The 20,914-nt window shown below is 43.2% G+C and overlaps 1 protein-coding gene across 7 annotated transcripts in view; it reads left to right on the top strand.

Annotated features, from left to right (window-relative positions):
- The first annotated feature begins 4,457 nt into the window (after positions 1 to 4,457).
- The window catches only part of RALGPS1 (Ral GEF with PH domain and SH3 binding motif 1), a 577,572-nt gene continuing 561,115 nt past the window's right edge, over positions 4,458 to 20,914 (top strand). For 6 of the 7 annotated variants that reach the window (XM_089675289.1, XM_089675287.1, XM_089675288.1 and 3 more), the window contains exon 1: positions 4,458 to 4,571. The gene's annotated coding sequence lies outside the window, so the exon portion shown is untranslated. The remainder of the gene's footprint in view (positions 4,572 to 20,914) is intronic. The other variant, XM_089675284.1, reaches the window with a different exon arrangement.

The raw sequence follows: 20,914 nt of genomic DNA, 5'->3' as shown, positions 1-20,914 counted from the left end.
AATGTGTAAGGTAAAGTCTACAGGCTTGGAAAAATCAGTATGTAAATGGATAGAAAACTGGTTAAAAGATCGTATTCAGAGAGTAGTGGTTAATGATTCATACTTAATGGTCTAGGGTTGTTAGTGGAGTACCCCAAGGTTCAGTGTTGGGACCCTTACTTTTTAATATATTTATAAATGATATATGGTTTGGGATTAAAAGCATTATCTCATTCTTTACAGATGACATCAAGCTGTGCAGTGGAATAATGTCCTTACAGGATGTCTCCAATTTACAAGCCGACCTCAATGCACTGTTTAATTCGGCAACTATTTGGAAAATGAGGTTTAATGTTGATAACTGTAAGGTTATGCACTTGGGGGCTAAGAATATGCATACATCATACATACTGGGGGGGGGTACAACTGGGGGAATCAATGTTGGAGAAGGATCTGGGAGTTCTGGTAGATCGTAAGATTAATGATAGCATGTCAAGCTGCAGTTTCCAAAGCAAGCAAAATCCTCTCTTGTATTGATATGGACTGCAGAGAGAAATATATAATTTTACCCCTGTACAAATCATTAGTAACACCTCTTCTGGAATATGCAGTTCAATTTTGGGCACCAATTCAGAAAAAGGATATCGAGGAACTGGAGAAAGTACAGAGAAGGGCAACCAAACTGATAAGAGGCATGGAGGAGCTCAGCTATGAGGAAAGATTAGAGGAACTGAATTTATCCTCTCTTGAGAAGAGGAGATTAAGGGGGGATATGATCAACATGTATAAATACATCAGTGGTTCATATAGTGAACTTGGTGTAGTTATTCACCCTGAGGTCATCACAGAGGACAAGGGGGCACTCTTTACGTCTGGAGGAAAAGAGATTTAATCCCCAAATCAAGCCTTCTTCACAGAGAGAGCTTTGAAAATGTGGCATAGACTCCCTCAAGAGTTGGTTCTGGTCAGCACAATAAATTGCTTTAACCACTCGCCTACCGGGCACTTATACCCCCTTCCTGCCCAGGCCAATTTCCAGCTTTCAGCGCTGTTGCAGTTTGAATGACAATTGCGCGGTCATGCAATACTGTACCCATATGAACTTTTTATCATTTTTTTGTGATAGATAGAGCCTTATTTTGGTGGTATTTAATCAGCTCTGGGCTTTTTATTTTTTCTTAAACAAACCAAAAACCACAGAAAAGTTTGAAAAAAAATTTTTTTCTTAGTTTTTTGTTATAACATTTTGTAAATAAGTGATTTTTCTCCTTCACTGATGTGCGCTAACAAGGCTGCACTGATGGGCACTGATAGGCTGCACTGATGGGCACTGATAGGTGGCACTGATGGGCACTGATGAGGAGGCACTGGTAGGTGGCACTGATGGGCATTGACAGGCATCACTGATGGGCACTGAAAGGCAGCACTCATATATGGCACTGATAGGCGGCACTGAGTGGCGGCACTGACTGGCACTGATAGGCGCCACTGACTGGCACTGTTAGGTGGCACTGACTGGCACTGTTAGGCGGCTCTGATGCACACTGATAGGCGGCACTGACTGGCACTGATAGGTGGCACTGATTGGCAGCTCTGATAGGTGGCACTGACTGGCTTTGATAGGTGGCACTGATAGGTGCAGGGGCGGACTGACCATTTCAAAACTCGGCACTGTCCGAGGGCCAGGGGTCAGTAGGGGGCCCCATGAGATGCCCCTGGTACTTTTTTCATAGGCTTTTTTGAGTTTGGGCAAGGACATGGGCCCCATGATCCCCTATTGCCCCATTAGTTGTCAGTCCGCCCCTGGATGGGTGACACTGAAAGGCAGCTCAGATGGGCACTGATATGTGGCATTGATGTGCACTGGTAGGCACTGAAATGTGGCATTGATGTAGCACTGATGGGTACTGGCAGGTGGCATGGATGAGCACTGACAGCTGGCACTGATGGACACTGACAAGTGGCACTGCTGGGGCTACACAGATCATCAGGGCACACTGTTCATCAGTGCCCTGATGACCAGTGTATATGTCCCCTCTGAGGGATGTCAATTACCAGCTCTCCTCTCGAGCTGTCAGCGTGACATCTCGTGAGGAGAGAAATGCCGATAACCGGCATTTTCCTATTTACATGCAATCAGCTGTGATTGGACACAGCTGATCACATGACCAAGCTGACATCTTCGGCTCTTTCCATTGATCGGTGATCCGCTGTGTCCGAGGGACACAGCCCACCACCGATCGCTTCTGGAGCCGCGCATGCGCGGTTAGAATGTAAGAATGTCATACAACGTCCTCCCAGAACGAGAGAACCACCTTGCATCTATCATTTTACTATATGGCGGGCGGGAGGTGGTTAAAAAAGGCCTGGATTCTTTCCTACATGCACATAATATATTTGGATACTAACATTTATAGGTAAGGTTGATCCAGGGAATATCCAATTGTCTCTAGGGGATCAGGAAGGATTTTTTTCCCCTACTGAAGCAAATTGGATCATGCTTTCTTGGTTTATTTTGCCTTCCTCTGGATCAGCTGTGGGTGTAGTATTGTGTATATAGGATTGTATAATTTTCCCCTTGTATTGGTTGAACTAGATGGACTTGTGTCTTTTTTCAACCAAACTAACTATGTAACTATGTGAGCATGAGGTAAAGGGGGTGCTTTAAACATTTTTTTTTAATTTAATTTTTTTTTCTTGAAAATATTTTTAATACTGTACCTGTACTTTTTATCAACTTTATTGCTATTAACAACATCCCTTGTAATAGCATGGGCTGTGACAGGTCTTCTTTATGGAGAGATCTGGGGTCTGTTAAATCCCCTCATGTATCTGGTCACATTGTCCCCTCCTCATGTTCTAGGTACATTGAATCCTGTCATGTTCTGGTCACATTGTCCTCTTCTCACATTCTAGGTACATTGAATCCCTTCATGTATCTGGCCACATTGTCCCCTCCTCATGTTCTGGTTACATTGAATCCCCTCATGTTCTGGTCACATTGTCTCCTCCTAATGTTTTGGTTACATTGAATCCCCTCATTTTCTGGTCACATTGTCCCCCTCATGTTCTAGTTACATTGAATCCCCTCATGTTCTGGTCACATTGCCCCCTCCTAATATTCTGGTTACATTGAATCCCCTCATGTATCTGGTCACATTGCCCCCTCCTAATGTTCTGGTTACATTGAATCCTGTCATGTTCTGGTCACATTGTTCCCCTCATGTTCTGGTTACATTGAATCCCCTCATGTTCTGGTCACATTGTCCCCTCCTAATGTTCTGGTTACATTGAATCCCCTCATTTTCTGGTCACATTGTCCCCCTCATGTTCTAGTTACATTGAATCCCCTCATTTTCTGGTCACATTGTCCCCCTCATGTTCTAGTTACATTGAATCCCCTCATGTTCTGGTCACATTGCCCCCTGCTAATGTTTTGGTTACATTGAATCCCCTCATGTATCTGGTCACATTGTCCCCTCCTAATGTTCTGGTTACATTGAATCCTGTCATGTTCTGGTCACATTGTCCCCCTCATGTTCTGGTTACATTGAATCCCCTCATGTTCTGCTCACATTGTCCCCTCCTAATGTTCTGGTTACATTGAATCCCCTCATGTTCTGCTCACATTGTCCCCTCCTAATGTTCTGGTTACATTGAATCCCCTCATGTTCTGGTCACATTGTCCTCTCCTCACGTTCTAGGTACATTGAATCCCTTCATGTATCTGGCCACATTGTCCCCTCCTCATGTTCTAGGTACATCGAATCCTGTCATGTTCTGGTCACATTGCCCCCTCCTCATGTTCTAGGTACATTGATTCCCCTCATGTATCTGATCACAATTTCCCCTCATCACGTTCTAGGTACATTGAATCCCCTCATGTATCTGGTCACATTGTCCCCTCCTCATGTTCTAGTTGCATCGAATCCTCTCATGTTCTGGTCACATTGTCCCCTCCTCACGTTCTGGTGACACTATCCATTTTCATGTTCTAGTGACAATGTATTGTTCACATTGTACCCTTATCCTCCCTATTTTCTGGTCACACTGTATGTTCTGCCCCATTATATACCTAGGTTCTAGTGACATATCCTTCTCCATGTTCTGGTCAGTGGCATAATCCCCCCTCCCATGTTCTGGTCACTTGTATGCCCCCAATTCTGGTCACACTCTATTCTTCCTCTTGCTCAGTTCATAATATATCTCTGTCCGTGTTCAGTTCACGTTATATCCCCCTTATATGATGGTCAGGGACACATCCCCCTCCTCATGTTCTGGTCACACTGTATCCTTATCATTGTGTGTTGCACAGCGCCCCCCGCACCCCTCCTGTCACCGCACTGAGCGAGAACGAGCACCTGCGCACTGCTCCAGACACTGCTATCTGCATAGTCCCGCCTCCCGCCTGGCTGTCTGGCTGCTGATTTGCCGCGCAAGGATGTAGCTGGAAGCCGATTGGTTTGCCTCACTGTCGCTCGGCGCTGCACCTGACGCTTCCTGAAGTCCGGGCTGTGTAATGTGTGGGAAGTGCCATGTTCAGCCTGGAGAATTAAATGTCTGCTGGAGCCAGGAGCCGGGGCCCCGAGGAGGTGAGTGCCAGGGGCCCTTCTGCCATAGCTCTATCCAACCCTACCTCCCATCACTGTGTCTATATCTTTGTATCCAGCGCTGACTCTGCCCGCTCCCTGTGTATGCCCAGCATTGCAGCACCGTGTCTGCTTCTCCACGGACCTGATGAGGCTTCGCCTGTATCTCTGTACACAGCGCTGCAGATCCCTGTATATACCATGTATACCCCAATACTGATCCCTGTATATACCATGTATACCCCAATACTGATCCCTGTATATACCATGTATACCGCAAATACTGATCCCTGTATATACCATGTATACCGCAAATACTGATCCCTGTATATACCATGTATACCCCAATACTGATCCCTGTATATACCATGTATACCCCAATACTGATCCCTGTATATACCATGTATACCGCAAATACTGATCCCTGTATATACCATGTATACCCCAATACTGATCCCTGTATATACCATGTATACCCCAATACTGATCCCTGTATATACCATGTATACCGCAAATACTGATCCCTGTATATACCATGTATACCCCAATACTGATCCCTGTATATACCATGTATACCGCAAATACTGATCCCTGTATATACCATGTATACCGCAAATACTGATCCCTGTATATACCATGTATACCGCAAATACTGATCCCTGTATATACCATGTATACCCCAATACTGATCGCTGTATATACCATGTATACCCCAATACTGATCCCTGTATATACCATGTATACCGCAAATACTGATCCCTGTATATACCATGTATACCCCAATACTGATCCCTGTATATACCATGTATACCCCAATACTGATCCCTGTATATACCATGTATACCGCAAATACTGATCCCTGTATATACCATGTATACCCCAATACTGATCCCTGTATATACCATGTATACCGCAAATACTGATCCCTGTATATACCATGTATACCGCAATACTGATCCCTGTATATACCATGTATACCGCAAATACTGATCCCTGCATATACCATGTATACCGCAAATACTGATCCCTGTATATACCATGTATACCGCAATACTGATCCCTGTATATACAATGTATACCGCAAATACTGATCCCTGTATATACAATGTATACCCCAATACTGATCCCTGTATATACCATGTATACCGCAAATACTGATCCCTGTATATACCATGTATACCCCAATACTGATCCCTGTATATACCATGTATACCGCAAATACTGATCCCTGTATATACCATGTATACCCCAATACTGATCCCTGTATATACCATGTATACCCCAATACTGATCCCTGTATATACCATGTATACCCCAATACTGATCCCTGTATATACCATGTATACCCCAATACTGATCCCTGTATATACAATGTATACCACCATACTGATCCCTGTATATACAATGTATACCCCAATACTGATCCCTGTATATACAATGTATACCCCAATACTGATCCCAGTATATACCATGTATACCCCAATACTGATCCCTGTATATACCATGTATACCCCAATACTGATCCCTGTATATACCATGTATACCCCAATACTGATCCCAGTATATACCATGTATACCCCAATACTGATCCCTATATATACCATGTATACCCCAATACTGATCCCTGTATATACCATGTATACCGCAAATACTGATCCCTGTATATACCATGTATACCCCAATACTGATCCCTGTATATACCATGTTTACCCCAATACTGATCCCTGTATATACCATGTATACCCAAATACTGATCCCCGTATATACCCCAATACTGATCCCCGTATATACCGTGTATACCCCAATACTGATCCCCGTATATACCGTGTATACCCCAATACTGATCCCAGTATATACCGTGTATACCCCAATACTGATCCCCGTATATACCGTGTATACCCCAATACTGATCCCTGTATATACCATGTATACCACAAATACTGATCCCTGTAGATACCATGTATACCCCAATACTGATCCCTGTATATACCATGTATACCCCAATACTGATCCCCGTATATACCATGTATACCGCAAATACTGATCCCCGTATATACCATGTATACCCCAATACTGATCCCCGTATATACCATGTATACCCCAATACTGATCCCTGTATATACCATGTATACCCTAATACTGATCCCTGTATATACCATGTATACCTCAATACTGATCCCTGTATATACCATGTATACCCCAATACTGATCCCTGTATATACCATGTATACCCCAATTCTGATCCCTGTATATACCATGTATACCGCAAATACGGATCCCTGTATATATCATGTATACCCAAATACTGATCCCTGTACAGGGGCTGACTGACAACTCATGGGGCCCCCGGGCAATAGGGGCCCCTGTGTCCTTGCCCACACTCAAAAAAGCCTATAAGAAAGGAACCAGGGGCATTTCATGGGGCCCCCTACTGACCCCAGGCCTCGGGCAGTGCCCGAGTGCTCAAATGGTCAGTCCGCCCCTGTCCCTACCATGTATACCCCAATGCTGATCCCTGTATACCGCAAATACTGATCCCTGTCTATACCATGTATACCGCAAATACTGATCCCTGTATATACTATGTATACCCCAATACTGATCCCTGTATATACCATGTATACCCCAATACTGATCCCTGTATATACCATGTATACCGCAAATACTGATCCCTGTATATACCATGTATACCCCAATACTGATCCCTGTATATACCATGTATACCCCAATACTGATCCCTGTATATACCATGTATACCGCAAATACTGATCCCTGTATATACCATGTATACCCCAATACTGATCCCTGTATATACCATGTATACCCCAATACTGATCCCTGTATATACCATGTATACCGCAAATACTGATCCCTGTATATACCATGTATACCCCAATACTGATCCCTGTATATACCATGTATACCGCAAATACTGATCCCTGTATATACCATGTATACCGCAAATACTGATCCCTGTATATACCATGTATACCCCAATACTGATCCCTGTATATACCATGTATACCCCAATACTGATCCCTGTATATACCATGTATACCGCAAATACTGATCCCTGTATATACCATGTATACCCCAATACTGATCCCTGTATATACCATGTATACCGCAAATACTGATCCCTGTATATACCATGTATACCGCAATACTGATCCCTGTATATACCATGTATACCGCAAATACTGATCCCTGTATATACCATGTATACCCCAATACTGATCCCTGCATATACCATGTATACCGCAAATACTGATCCCTGCATATACCATGTATACCGCAAATACTGATCCCTGTATATACCATGTATACCGCAATACTGATCCCTGTATATACAATGTATACCGCAAATACTGATCCCTGTATATACAATGTATACCCCAATACTGATCCCTGTATATACCATGTATACCGCAAATACTGATCCCTGTATATACCATGTATACCGCAAATACTGATCCCTGTATATACCATGTATACCGCAAATACTGATCCCTGTATATACAATGTATACCCCAATACTGATCCCTGTATATACCATGTATACCCCAATACTGATCCCTGTATATACCATGTATACCCCAATACTGATCCCTGTATATACCATGTATACCCCAATACTGATCCCTGTATATACAATGTATACCCCAATACTGATCCCTGTATATACAATGTATACCCCAATACTGATCCCTGTATATACAATGTATACCCCAATACTGATCCCAGTATATACCATGTATACCCCAATACTGATCCCTGTATATACCATGTATACCCCAATACTGATCCCTGTATATACCATGTTTACCCCAATACTGATCCCTGTATATACCATGTATACCCAAATACTGATCCCCGTATATACCCCAATACTGATCCCCGTATATACCGTGTATACCCCAATACTGATCCCCGTATATACCGTGTATACCCCAATACTGATCCCCGTATATACCGTGTATACCCCAATACTGATCCCAGTATATACCGTGTATACCCCAATACTGATCCCCGTATATACCGTGTATACCCCAATACTGATCCCTGTATATACCATGTATACCACAAATACTGATCCCTGTAGATACCATGTATACCCCAATACTGATCCCTGTATATACCATGTATACCCCAATACTGATCCCCGTATATACCATGTATACCGCAAATACTGATCCCCGTATATACCATGTATACCCCAATACTGATCCCCGTATATACCATGTATACCCCAATACTGATCCCTGTATATACCATGTATACCCTAATACTGATCCCTGTATATACCATGTATACCTCAATACTGATCCCTGTATATACCATGTATACCCCAATACTGATCCCTGTATATACCATGTATACCCCAATTCTGATCCCTGTATATACCATGTATACCGCAAATACGGATCCCTGTATATATCATGTATACCCAAATACTGATCCCTGTACAGGGGCTGACTGACAACTCATGGGGCCCCCGGGCAATAGGGGCCCCTGTGTCCTTGCCCACACTCAAAAAAGCCTATAAGAAAGGAACCAGGGGCATTTCATGGGGCCCCCTACTGACCCCAGGCCTCGGGCAGTGCCCGAGTGCTCAAATGGTCAGTCCGCCCCTGTCCCTACCATGTATACCCCAATGCTGATCCCTGTATACCGCAAATACTGATCCCTGTCTATACCATGTATACCGCAAATACTGATCCCTGTATATACTATGTATACCCCAATACTGATCCCTGTATATACCATGTATACCCCAATACCGATCCCTCTATATACCATGTATACCGCAAATACCGATCCCTGCATATACCATGTATACCCTAATACTGATCCCTGTATATACCATGTATACCGCAAATACTGATCCCTGTATATACCATGTATACCGCAATACTGATCCCTGTATATACCATGTATACCCAAATACTGATCCCCGTATATACCCCAATACTGATCCCCGTATATACCGTGTATACCCCAATACTGATCCCCGTATATACTGTGTATACCCCAATACTGATCCCTGTATATACCATGTATACCCCAATACGGATCCCTGTATATACCATGTATACCCCAATACTGATCCCTGTATATACCATGTATACCCTAATACTGATCCCTGTATATACCATGTATACCTCAATACTGATCCCTGTATATACCATGTATACCCCAATACTGATCCCTGTATATACCATGTATACCCAAATACTGATCCCCGTATATACCCCAATACTGATCCCCGTATATACCGTGTATACCCCAATACTGATCCCCGTATATACCGTGTATACCCCAACACTGATCCCCGTATATACCGTGTATACCCCAATACTGATCCCCGTATATACCGTGTATACCCCAATACTGATCCCCGTATATACCGTGTATACCTCAATACTGATCGCCGTATATACCGTGTATACCCCAATACTGGTCCCCGTATATACCCCAATACTGATCCCCGTATATACCGTGTATACCCCAATACTGATCCCCGTATATACCATGTATACCACAAATACTGATCCCTGTAGATACCATGTATACCCCAATACTGATCCCTGTATATACCATGTATACCCCAATACTGATCCCCGTATATACCATGTATACCCCAATACTGATCCCTGTATATACCATGTATACCCCAATACTGATCCCTGTATATACCATGTATACCCTAATACTGATCCCTGTATATACCATGTATACCCCAATACTGATCCCTGTATATACCATGTATACCCCAATACTGATCCCTGTATATACCATGTATACCGCAAATACGGATCCCTGTATATATCATGTATACCCAAATACTGATCCCTGTACAGGGGCTGACTGACAACTCATGGGGCCCCCGGGCAATAGGGGCCCCTGTGTCCTTGCCCACACTCAAAAAAGCCTATAAGAAAGGAACCAGGGGCATTTCATGGGGCCCCCTACTGACCCCAGGCCTCGGGCAGTGCCCGAGTGCTCAAATGGTCAGTCCGCCCCTGTCCCTACCATGTATACCCCAATGCTGATCCCTGTATACCGCAAATACTGATCCCTGTCTATACCATGTATACCGCAAATACTGATCCCTGTATTTACTATGTATACCCCAATACTGATCCCTGTATATACCATGTATACCCCAATACCGATCCCTGTATATACCATGTATACCGCAAATACCGATCCCTGTATATACCATGTATACCGCAAATACCGATCCCTGTATATACCATGTATACCGCAAATACCGATCCCTGTATATACCATGTATACCCTAATACTGATCCCTGTATATACCATGTATACCGCAAATACTGATCCCTGTATATACCATGTATACCGCAATACTGATCCCTGTATATACCATGTATACCCAAATACTGATCCCCGTATATACCCCAATACTGATCCCCGTATATACCGTGTATACCCCAATACTGATCCCCGTATATACTGTGTATACCCCAATACTGATCCCCGTATATACCGTGTATACCCCAATACTGATCCCCGTATATACCGTGTATACCCCAATACTGATCCCCGTATATACCGTGTATACCTCAATACTGATCCCCGTATATACCGTGTATACCCCAATACTGGTCCCCGTATATACCGTGTATACCCCAATACTGATCCCCGTATATACCATGTATACCACAAATACTGATCCCTGTAGATACCATGTATACCCCAATACTGATCCCTGTATATACCATGTATACCGCAAATACTGATCCCTGTATATACCATGTATACCCCAATACTGATCCCTGTATATACCATGTATACCCCAATACTGATCCCTGTATATACCATGTATACCCTAATACTGATCCCTGTATATACCATGTATACCCCAATACTGATCCCTGTATATACCATGTATACCCCAATACTGATCCCTTTATATACCATGTATACCCCAATACGGATCCCTGTATATATCATGTATACCCAAATACTGATCCCTGTACAGGGGCTGACTGACAACTCATGGGGCCCCCGGGCAATAGGGGATCATGGGGTCCCTGTGTCCTTGCCCACACTCAAAAAAGCCTATAAGAAAGGAACCAGGGGCATTTCATGGGGCCCCCTACTGACCCCAGGCCTCGGGCAGTGCCCGAGTGCTCCAATGGTCAGTCCGCCCCTGTCCCTACCATGTATACCCCAATGCTGATCACTGTATACCGCAAATACTGATCCCTGTATATACCATGTATACCGCAAATACTGATCCCTGTATATACCATGTATACCCCAATACCGATCCCTGTATATACCATGTATACCGCAAATACTGATCCCTGTATATACCATGTATTCCCTAATACTGATCCCTGTATATACCATGTATACCGCAAATACTGATCCCTGTACATACCATGTATACCGCAATACTGATCTCTGTATATACCATGTATACCACAATACTGATCCCTGTATATACCATGTATACCGCAATACTGATCCCTGTATATACCATGTATACCGCAATACTGATCCCTTTATATACCATGTATACCGCAATACTGATCCCTGTAGATACCATGTATACCACAAATACTGATCCCCATATATACCATGTATACCCCAATACTGATCCCTGTATATACCATGTATACCGCAATACTGAATAGTATCTATACCATGTATAGTCCAATACTGATCAGAATGTATACCCCAATTCTTATCATCTTATGTGCCATGTATACCCCAGTACTGATCTATGCGTGTGCCATTTATAGCCCAATACTGATCTCTGTGTGTGCCATGTATACTCTTAACACCAATCACTCTGTGTGCTATGTATACCTCAGTACTGATCAGTATGTATGCCATGTATACCTCTATATTGATCAGTATGTATGCCATGCATATCCTAATACTGATCACTGTGTGTGCCACGTATACCCCAATACTGATCACTGTGTATGCCATGTATACCCAATACTGCAAATGTGTCATATCATGGCCAACACTGCCAATGTTCCATAAATCCTGATGTCATACATACTACAATCTGTACATATAATATCATCTATACCAATACCTATACATAGACATCATCCATAACCAAATCTACATATTCTATATATCCGGAGATTATACATATTTGATTCTGTACATATTCTGTACATCCTGATATCTTATCCAGCCCTGCAAATATTCCATACATTATTATATAATGTCCAACCCCTCATATCCAATTCTGTAAATAATCTTAATATCCTAATATATTATCCAATCATACCAACATTCCAAACATCCTGGTGTCATATATATATTACTGTACAGGGGCGGACTAACCATTCGAGCACTCGGGCACTGCCCGAGGGCCTGGGGTCAGTAGGGGGCCCCATGAAATGCCCCTGTTACCTTTTTATAGGCTTTTTTGAGTGTGGGCAAGGACACAGGGGCCCCATGATCCCCTATTGCCCGGAGGCCCCATGAGTTGTCAGTCCACCCCTGTTACTGTAATAATCTGTATATCCTAGTATTCTACATTCCCCAATACTGCAGATATTGTATATATACCAGTATAATACTTACCAAATGCTGCAAATATTCTCTGTATCCTGTTCTCACACATACCCAGTACTGCCAGTATCCCATACATCCTGTACTATAAATACTAAGACTACCAATACCACGTTTTTTACATGTGCTCAGGGTGAACCTGCTCTCATCTGTGAAAAGCACAGGGCGCCAGTGACTGACCTTCCAATTCTGGTGTTCAGTGGCAAATGCCAATCGAGCTCTGTGGTGCCGGGCAGTGAGCACAGAGCCCACTAGAGGATGTTGGGCACCCAGGCCACCCTCATGAAGTCTGTTTCTGATTGTTTGGGCAGAGACATTCACACCAGTGGCCTGCTGGATTTCATTTTGTAGGGCTCTGGCAGTGCTCATCCTGTTCCTCCTTGCACAAAGGAGCAGATACTGGTCCTGCTGATGGGTTAAGGATCTTCTACAGCCCTGGCCAGCTCTCCTAGAGTAACTGCCTGTCTCCTGGAATCTCCTCCATGCTCTTGAGATTGTGCTGGGAGACACAGCAAACCTTCTGGCAATGGCACATATTGATGTGCCATCCTGGAGGAGTTGGACTACCTGTGCAACCTCTGTAGGGTCCAGGTATCGCCTCATGCTACCAGTAGTGACCCTGACCCTAGCCAAATGCAAAACTAGTGAAAAACTGTCAGAAAAGATGAGTAAGAAAAGAAATGTCAATGTCCTCCTCCTGTAAAACCATTCCTGTTTTGGGGGTCGTCTCATTGTTGCCCATCTAGTGCATCTGTTGTTAATTTCATTAACACCAAAGCAGCTGAAACTTATTAACACCCCCTCTGCTACTTAACTGACCAGATCAATATCCCAGGAGTTTAACTGACTTGATGCTATACTCTGATTACAAAGTGTTCCTTTAAGTTTTTTTGAGCTGTGTATTTAACACTGCATATAGTTCATATATTTTGGTATCAGACACTACATGTATTCCACATGTTCCTCATAAGTCATATATAACTAGCCCTGTGTATATTGCTTACTGTACTGGTATCATACATATCTAGTAATACAAATTGTACATGTATCCTGGCATCATAATTATTCCTATATCCCTCATAGCAATAGCTGGCCCTGTACCTATTCTTCACATTCTATTCATTTACATTTGTGCTCAAAAGTGTGCATACCCTTGGAGAATTGGTAATATACAGTATATACCATTTTTTTTAAAGATAACATGAGTGAGCAGGCAAAACACATTTATTTTATTTCTTATAAGATTCATATTTAACTGTAGCTCATAGCAGAATGGCACAATCATAAAACAAAACATGGCAATAAGTAAACAAATGAAATGACCCCTATTCAAAAGTCTGCATGCCCTTAGTTCTTAAAGTGTAAGCAAACTCCTTTTTTTCATATTTTACCTGTAGGTACTGTAAATATCTCCTAAATGTGCACCGTTTAGGAGATATTTATTCTAGAAGCGCTGGTGATATCACCGGCGCATGCACTGTGCTCTCAATGGACGGCGCGGGAGTGACGACATTGCTGTCCGGTAACATATGAACCCGAAAGGAAGACTAGGTGAAGATGGAAGAACCGCACATTTGATATCTTCCCAGAGTGGCTAGATGAAATTAAGGTCAGGAGACTGATGGCCACTCCAGAACCTTCACCTTTTTCTGCTGTAACCACTAGAGGGTCAAATTGGCCTTGTGCTTAGGGTCATTGTCATGCTAGAAAGTCCAAGGGCATCCTATGCTCAGCTTTTGTGCAGAAGAATGCAAGTTGTCTGCCAGCATTTTCTGATGATTATTTATTTATTTCAGGTACTTATATAGCGCCATCAATTTACGTAGCGCTTTACATATATATATTGTACATTCACATCAGTCCCTAACCCTCAAGGGGCGTACAATCTAAGGTCCCTAACTTACATTCATACATACACATACTAGGGCCAATTTAGACAGGAGCCAATTAACCTACCAGCATGTCTTTGGAGTGTGGGAGGAAACCGGAGGACCCGGAGGAAACCCACGCAGGCACAGGGAGAACATGCAAACTCCAGGCAGGTGGTGCTGTGGTTGGGATATGAACCGGCGACCCTAATACTGCCAGGCAGAAGTGCTAACCACTTAGGTGTCCGTTTATGAACCAGCAGTAAATGATCGCTGCTCAGTTCTCTGGAATTCTCGGAGAACACAGTTCTGATAACATTCGATATTCATCTTGTCATCATTTTTCACAAGATTCCTGTGTCTTTAAAGCTCACACACCCCAAAACATCAGTGAGCCACCACCATGCTTCACAGTGGGGATGTTATTCTTGTCGCTGTTGACCCTTCTCCAAACATAGTGCCTATGGTTGTGACCATGAAGCTCTATTTTGGTTTTGTCACTCTAGATTACAGTGTGCCAGAAGCTATGAGGTGTGGCAAGGAGTTGTTGGGCATATTGTAACCGGGCCTTGGCGCAGTAAAGACTTCTTTCTGGCAACTCAACCATGCAGCTAATTTTTGTTCAACTATCATCGTATTGTGCTCCTTGAAACAATCAGACAGTCTTTTTCCAGAGCAACTTGTATTTCTCCTGAGGTTACCTGTGGATTTTTTTTTATCTTTGTATACTATAACCTGCAGCTCGCATATATTCCATACACCCCAGGCCTATAGGTCTGCCATTCTGCCTCTGTGTATTTGTATAGTGTGGATATTCTGTAGTGTGTGTAGATCCCCCACTGCTCTATACCTCCCTTGTTCTATATATAGAAGCCAGTATATAATACATACATCTCCATGAAATGAAGAGCAATAATCCCTCCCCATGATGGGCTTGATTCATCTGCCTCCTCTTTTCCGTGCTGTCCTATGTTTTCCTGTCTTATTCTGATATTTCAGTCTGTATTGCTATAACCATCCTGAAAAGTCCATCTCCGCCGGTTGCCAATAGCTGTAGTAGCTGTGTGTATGTCAGGGAATGTGTTGGGACTTTTAAGGCTTTGAGAGAAATTGTTTTCTGGAAATATTTAGTTTATGTTCATCAAAGCGCGTTGGTGTTGGCAGTGCAGTATCCCATAGCAACTGGGCGCCACTCACTGATTTTAATACTGCAGACCGAAATCTGATTAGCTGGGTGTCAGAACTTTATACTGCCTTATCAAATGAGCTCATTCTTTTCTCTGCATAGCCACAGCGCACATTTTTGTGGAGTGTATACAAGAAACTGTAATGGCTCATTCACACCAGTCCCAAAGGAGGTAAGGCGCAGTTATATGTGCTGTGTACCTTTTTTTTGTCACAAAATGACATTTTATTCAAGTTCATTGCCTGCAGTGTGTTGTGGTGAGTTGCACTACGTTTTTACAGAACCCACCTCAACGTAGCATTGTGGGGTGGACAGGGCACATAGAAAAAAATTGCTTTCTATGTGGCCTTGTGTTGATCCATCCAACTCAATGCATCTAAAGATAAAGAGATAGTGTGAGTGAGTCCCTATAATATACGGCACCTAAAACTTGTTTTTTTTTTTTGGTAAATAGTTTTGGATAGTGTAGGGAGGGGTTAGAATACCAGTCTGTTTTTTACTGCTATTTGGGCCTATTTTAGTCCTGTCTTACTGACAACATTTTACCAAACAGGACGTGAGGGGGATCTCTCCCACAGCATCACTTCTTTAGTAGACTAAGGAAGACTAAAACCCCTGTCAGATTTTTATTTTCCATGTGGGTCTCTTTTGCATATTTCCCCTCACTTCCTGTCTGGTGAAAACATTGTCAGCAAGACAGGATTGGATATTACATTAACCACTTGACCTCCGGAAGATTTACCTCCCTTCCTGACCAGGACATTTTTTGCTATACAGCACTGCGTTACTTTGACAATTGTGCAGTCTTGCAATACTGTATATAAATGAAATTTATGTCTTTTTTTTTTCCCCACGAGCTTTCTTTTGATGTCATTTGATCACCACTGGGTTTTTTATATTTTGTGCTATAAACAAAAAAAACCAACAATTTAGGAAAAAAAACCCAATATTTTTTACTTTCTGCTATAAAACATATCCAATAAAAAAATTAAATTTCTTCATAAACTTATGCCACAATGTATTCTGCTACATATTTTTGGTAAAAAATCCCAATAAGTGTATATTGATCGATTTGCGCAAAAGTTATAGCGTTAGCAAGGCACAGTGGGATGCTATTAGGAGTGAATAGTACCACAGAACATGACCATGTGATGTCATCAAGGTCCCTTCTGTGGGTAGGAAGAAGGAGGATCTACAAGGAGAGAATGAGAGGATACCTGTACAGAGCCCATTCTGGAGTGGAGCCATAGGTGCTGCAGAACCGCCCAGGGGAAGGGGATCTATATCGGTTTATGACCAGACCAGGCTGACTCAGCTCTGAAGGAGATTTTCAGCAGATACCTTGGAGATACACATTTACACATATGCGCTTAAAGGTTGCGCTTCTGGTGAGTGCGCATTCTTTACATTTCTCACGGCACGTCACCAGGATATTCACAGAACACTTACCTGAGATTCCACTCAGATGAATTATCACCAATTTACACTTATATGAACTGGCTTTCCGTATACTGCTACTCAGCTTACTGCTAGTGCTCACCTCTATCACTCATAGAGTTTATGTTTTGCACCTTTGTATATTTGTGCAATATTTATGCTATAGTTTATTGATCATTTGACATTGTAGCGCTGCACCTTATTTATTTATCCTTGAGTACCACAGAACACCTACAGCTGTTTTTAATATGCCATAGTGGTGAGCTTGCATTGATCTGTGCAGATTAAGGGCCAATTCACACTGACTTGCTCTAAAATGTATGTACATTTCCATCGATTTGACATCTGTTGACATACATTTTGCATTTTAGTGCAACACAACGTAATGGTGTGAATAAGATACATTGGAAATGGTTTTTCAGATGTTCTTCAGTTGATTTGTGTCTTACAGCTGCACTAAAATGCACTGGTATGAACTGGCCTTAACCCCCGGCTCACATATATGTGGCTGTGCGGGCCGTGTTTTGCACGGGCACGAGAGCCCATTCATTTGAATGGACTCCCGTGTCCGTGACATGCAGGGAAGAAGTACCTGCACTTCTTTTGAAAACGCAGCCCGCACAGGAACCTTGGTTCCCAGTACGGTTGCATTTTCCAGTGTGGGCTGCGTGCCATTAGAACTAATGACACCCACCCGCAGGCCCGCATTTCTCTGTGCGGGTGGTGCGGCTGCACGGATTTTCGTGCGGATCCGCAGTGGCACCACCCGCACAGATGTGAACCTTGGGTGACACATGGGGGGAGATTTACTAAACTGGTTCACTCTGAATCTGGTGCAGCTGTGCATGGTAGACAATGGGCTTCTAATGCAGGAATGCAGGCCATAGACGGGTTGAAAATTGGGCGATTTTTCAGCCGAAAAAAACGGCCGATTTTCACACCGTTAATGGCTTAATTGGTCGGCCGTTTTTTGGGGTTTTGGCACATTTTTTATCGTAAAGTTGGAAAAAAATTGCCGGTTTTTGCCAATCGGCTGATTTTCCTGGCAATGATGGGCAAACCGGCCGATCGTTTTACCGATAAAAAAATCTGCGCATGAGCCATGACCTGCAAGAAGAAGAAAAAGAAGAATAAGAATTCCAGTCCGCTATTATATTTGACATGAAAAAGTCTTGCGGTTGCAACAATGTATCTATTTTTATCCGAATAAAAAAATCTGTATCCAAAATGGATACAAATAGATACATTGTTGCAACCGCAAGACTTTTTCATGTCAAATGTAATAGCGGCGCTCTCTGCAAGGGACAGAAGTAATTAAATGCCGGCCGTAGGTGGGAAGAAAATTGGCAGATTTTTTTTTTTTTTTTTTTTTTTACTGTTGGTAACGTCGGCCTACTGAATGACCGATTTTTCCTTTTTTGTTTTTTTTTTAAAACGGCCTTTGGCCTGCATAACTTCAGCTTTTTCAATTAAGCTTTGACAATAAGGCTCCATGCACACTAGGCATTTTAATAATGCTGGTAACCTTAGCTGTGTAAAGTCGTGTTAAAAATGTGCGTTTTTCAGTGTTTTTGCAGTAGAATTTAGTGGCGTTTTGCCATGTTTTATAGGGGTTTTTTTTTAATAAAAAAAAAAGTCCAAAAACACCGGTTTTCCACATTTCAGCATTAGAGCGTTTTACAGCTAAAAAAACTCCGCTAGAAATACACTAGTTCTGGGTTTTTTTTCCTGCCAAAAAGCGCTGATTACAGTCTGTGTGCATGGTCACATAGGATAACATGCTGGGGAGTTTACTGGATGTAGAAAAAATCACCAAAAGGCAAAAACAGCCGCTGTAAAAATGTCCAATGTGTGTGAGAAATAGAACCTGGAAACTGGTGCCTATGCAGAGCTGCACCTGAAGTTGCACTCTCCACTTTTAGCAAATAACCCCCATGGCATGAACAAGTCCTAGAGGTTGGTTTACACCATGAATCGCACAGTAACGCCTTATGTGTCCCTGTACAATTCACATGCAATCTGGATGTGTATGCGACCTTATTAAATTAACACTGACACCTGCTGCAGGTCGCAAGTGCAGTGCGCTTTGAATCCGGTGTGGGAAACGTGCACGGAACATGGGTTTCCCACACCTCATTCTAGTGTGAACTGGCCCTTATATCGACTTAGGCTGCGTTCACACTAGCGTTGTGTGCAGGCGGCAGAGAGGCGTTTGGGAAGCGTTTTTACCGCTTCCCAAACGCCTCTGCCAATTCTGCACATTACAGCACATGGTGATGTTCTAACGGGAGTGTTTGCGTTGCGTCGCGGCAAAACGGACGCCTCTGGTCAAGTCAGGAGGCGTTGAAGCCTCCTATTCTAGTCTATAGTGCTGCTCCGCAAATGCCCGGGTGGCGTTTGCGGTGCGGTTGCGACGCGTTTGCGGGCCAATTGCGGAGCGGTAACACCATTCAAACTGCATTATAGGCGTTTTGTTGGGCATTTTTAACGCTCGGGAAACGCCTAGCAACCCCCGCTAAACCGCGCATGTGGCATTTGCGGAGCATTTGCTGAGCGTTAAAAACCGCTCGGCAAACGCCGGACCAATGCTTGCCAAATGCTATAGGTAAAACAGCCAAGTGTGAACGAGCTCTTAGTGTCAAATTTATTTTAGTTTTCTGGGAAAGTTAGATCTTGTATTTGTGATGGTAAATCAAATGGTCAAACTTGCTGCTTGCTGTAAAATCAGGAGGCAGCATTGAACTATGTGTATGCATTTGAAGGATTCTTGTTTTCCAGAGCTCATCACACAGTCCCAGGTGAAATGGTTTGCTTGCTGCTTTAACTGTGACTAATATAGGCAGCTGTGCTGGTGCCTGGAAGTCTGGAAAACATATCCTGGTTGAGGTCCTTGACAGTTAGAGAAGAGTGTTCAAAACTGGGGCTCTTAGGGCTCGTTCACACTAGGCTGTTTTGCCAACGCTTGCCAAACGCCCCTATAGCGTTTGGCAAGTGTTGGTCCGGTGTTTGCGGAGCGTTTTTAACACTCGGCAAACGCTCCGCAAACGCCGCATGCGCGGTTTAGCGGCGGTTGCTAGGCGTCTGCCGAGCGTTAATAACGCCCCACAAACGCCTATAATGCATTTGAGTGGTGTTACCGCTCCGCAAACACCCCGCAACCACGTCGCAACCGCACCGCAAACGCCGGCACCATAGACGAGAATAGGAGGCTTCAAAGCCTCCTGACTTGACCAGAGGTGTCCGTTTTGCCGCGACGCGACGCAAACGCTCCTGTTAGAACAGCA

This window comes from Staurois parvus, unplaced genomic scaffold, assembly GCF_062004578.1.
Source record: "Staurois parvus isolate SC_StPar_1 unplaced genomic scaffold, SC_StPar_1.0 ptg000154l, whole genome shotgun sequence".
Taxonomy (NCBI): Eukaryota; Metazoa; Chordata; class Amphibia; order Anura; family Ranidae; genus Staurois; species Staurois parvus.
The sequence above is the reverse complement of the archived record's forward strand: the minus strand, read 5'-3'. Positions and strand labels throughout refer to the sequence as shown.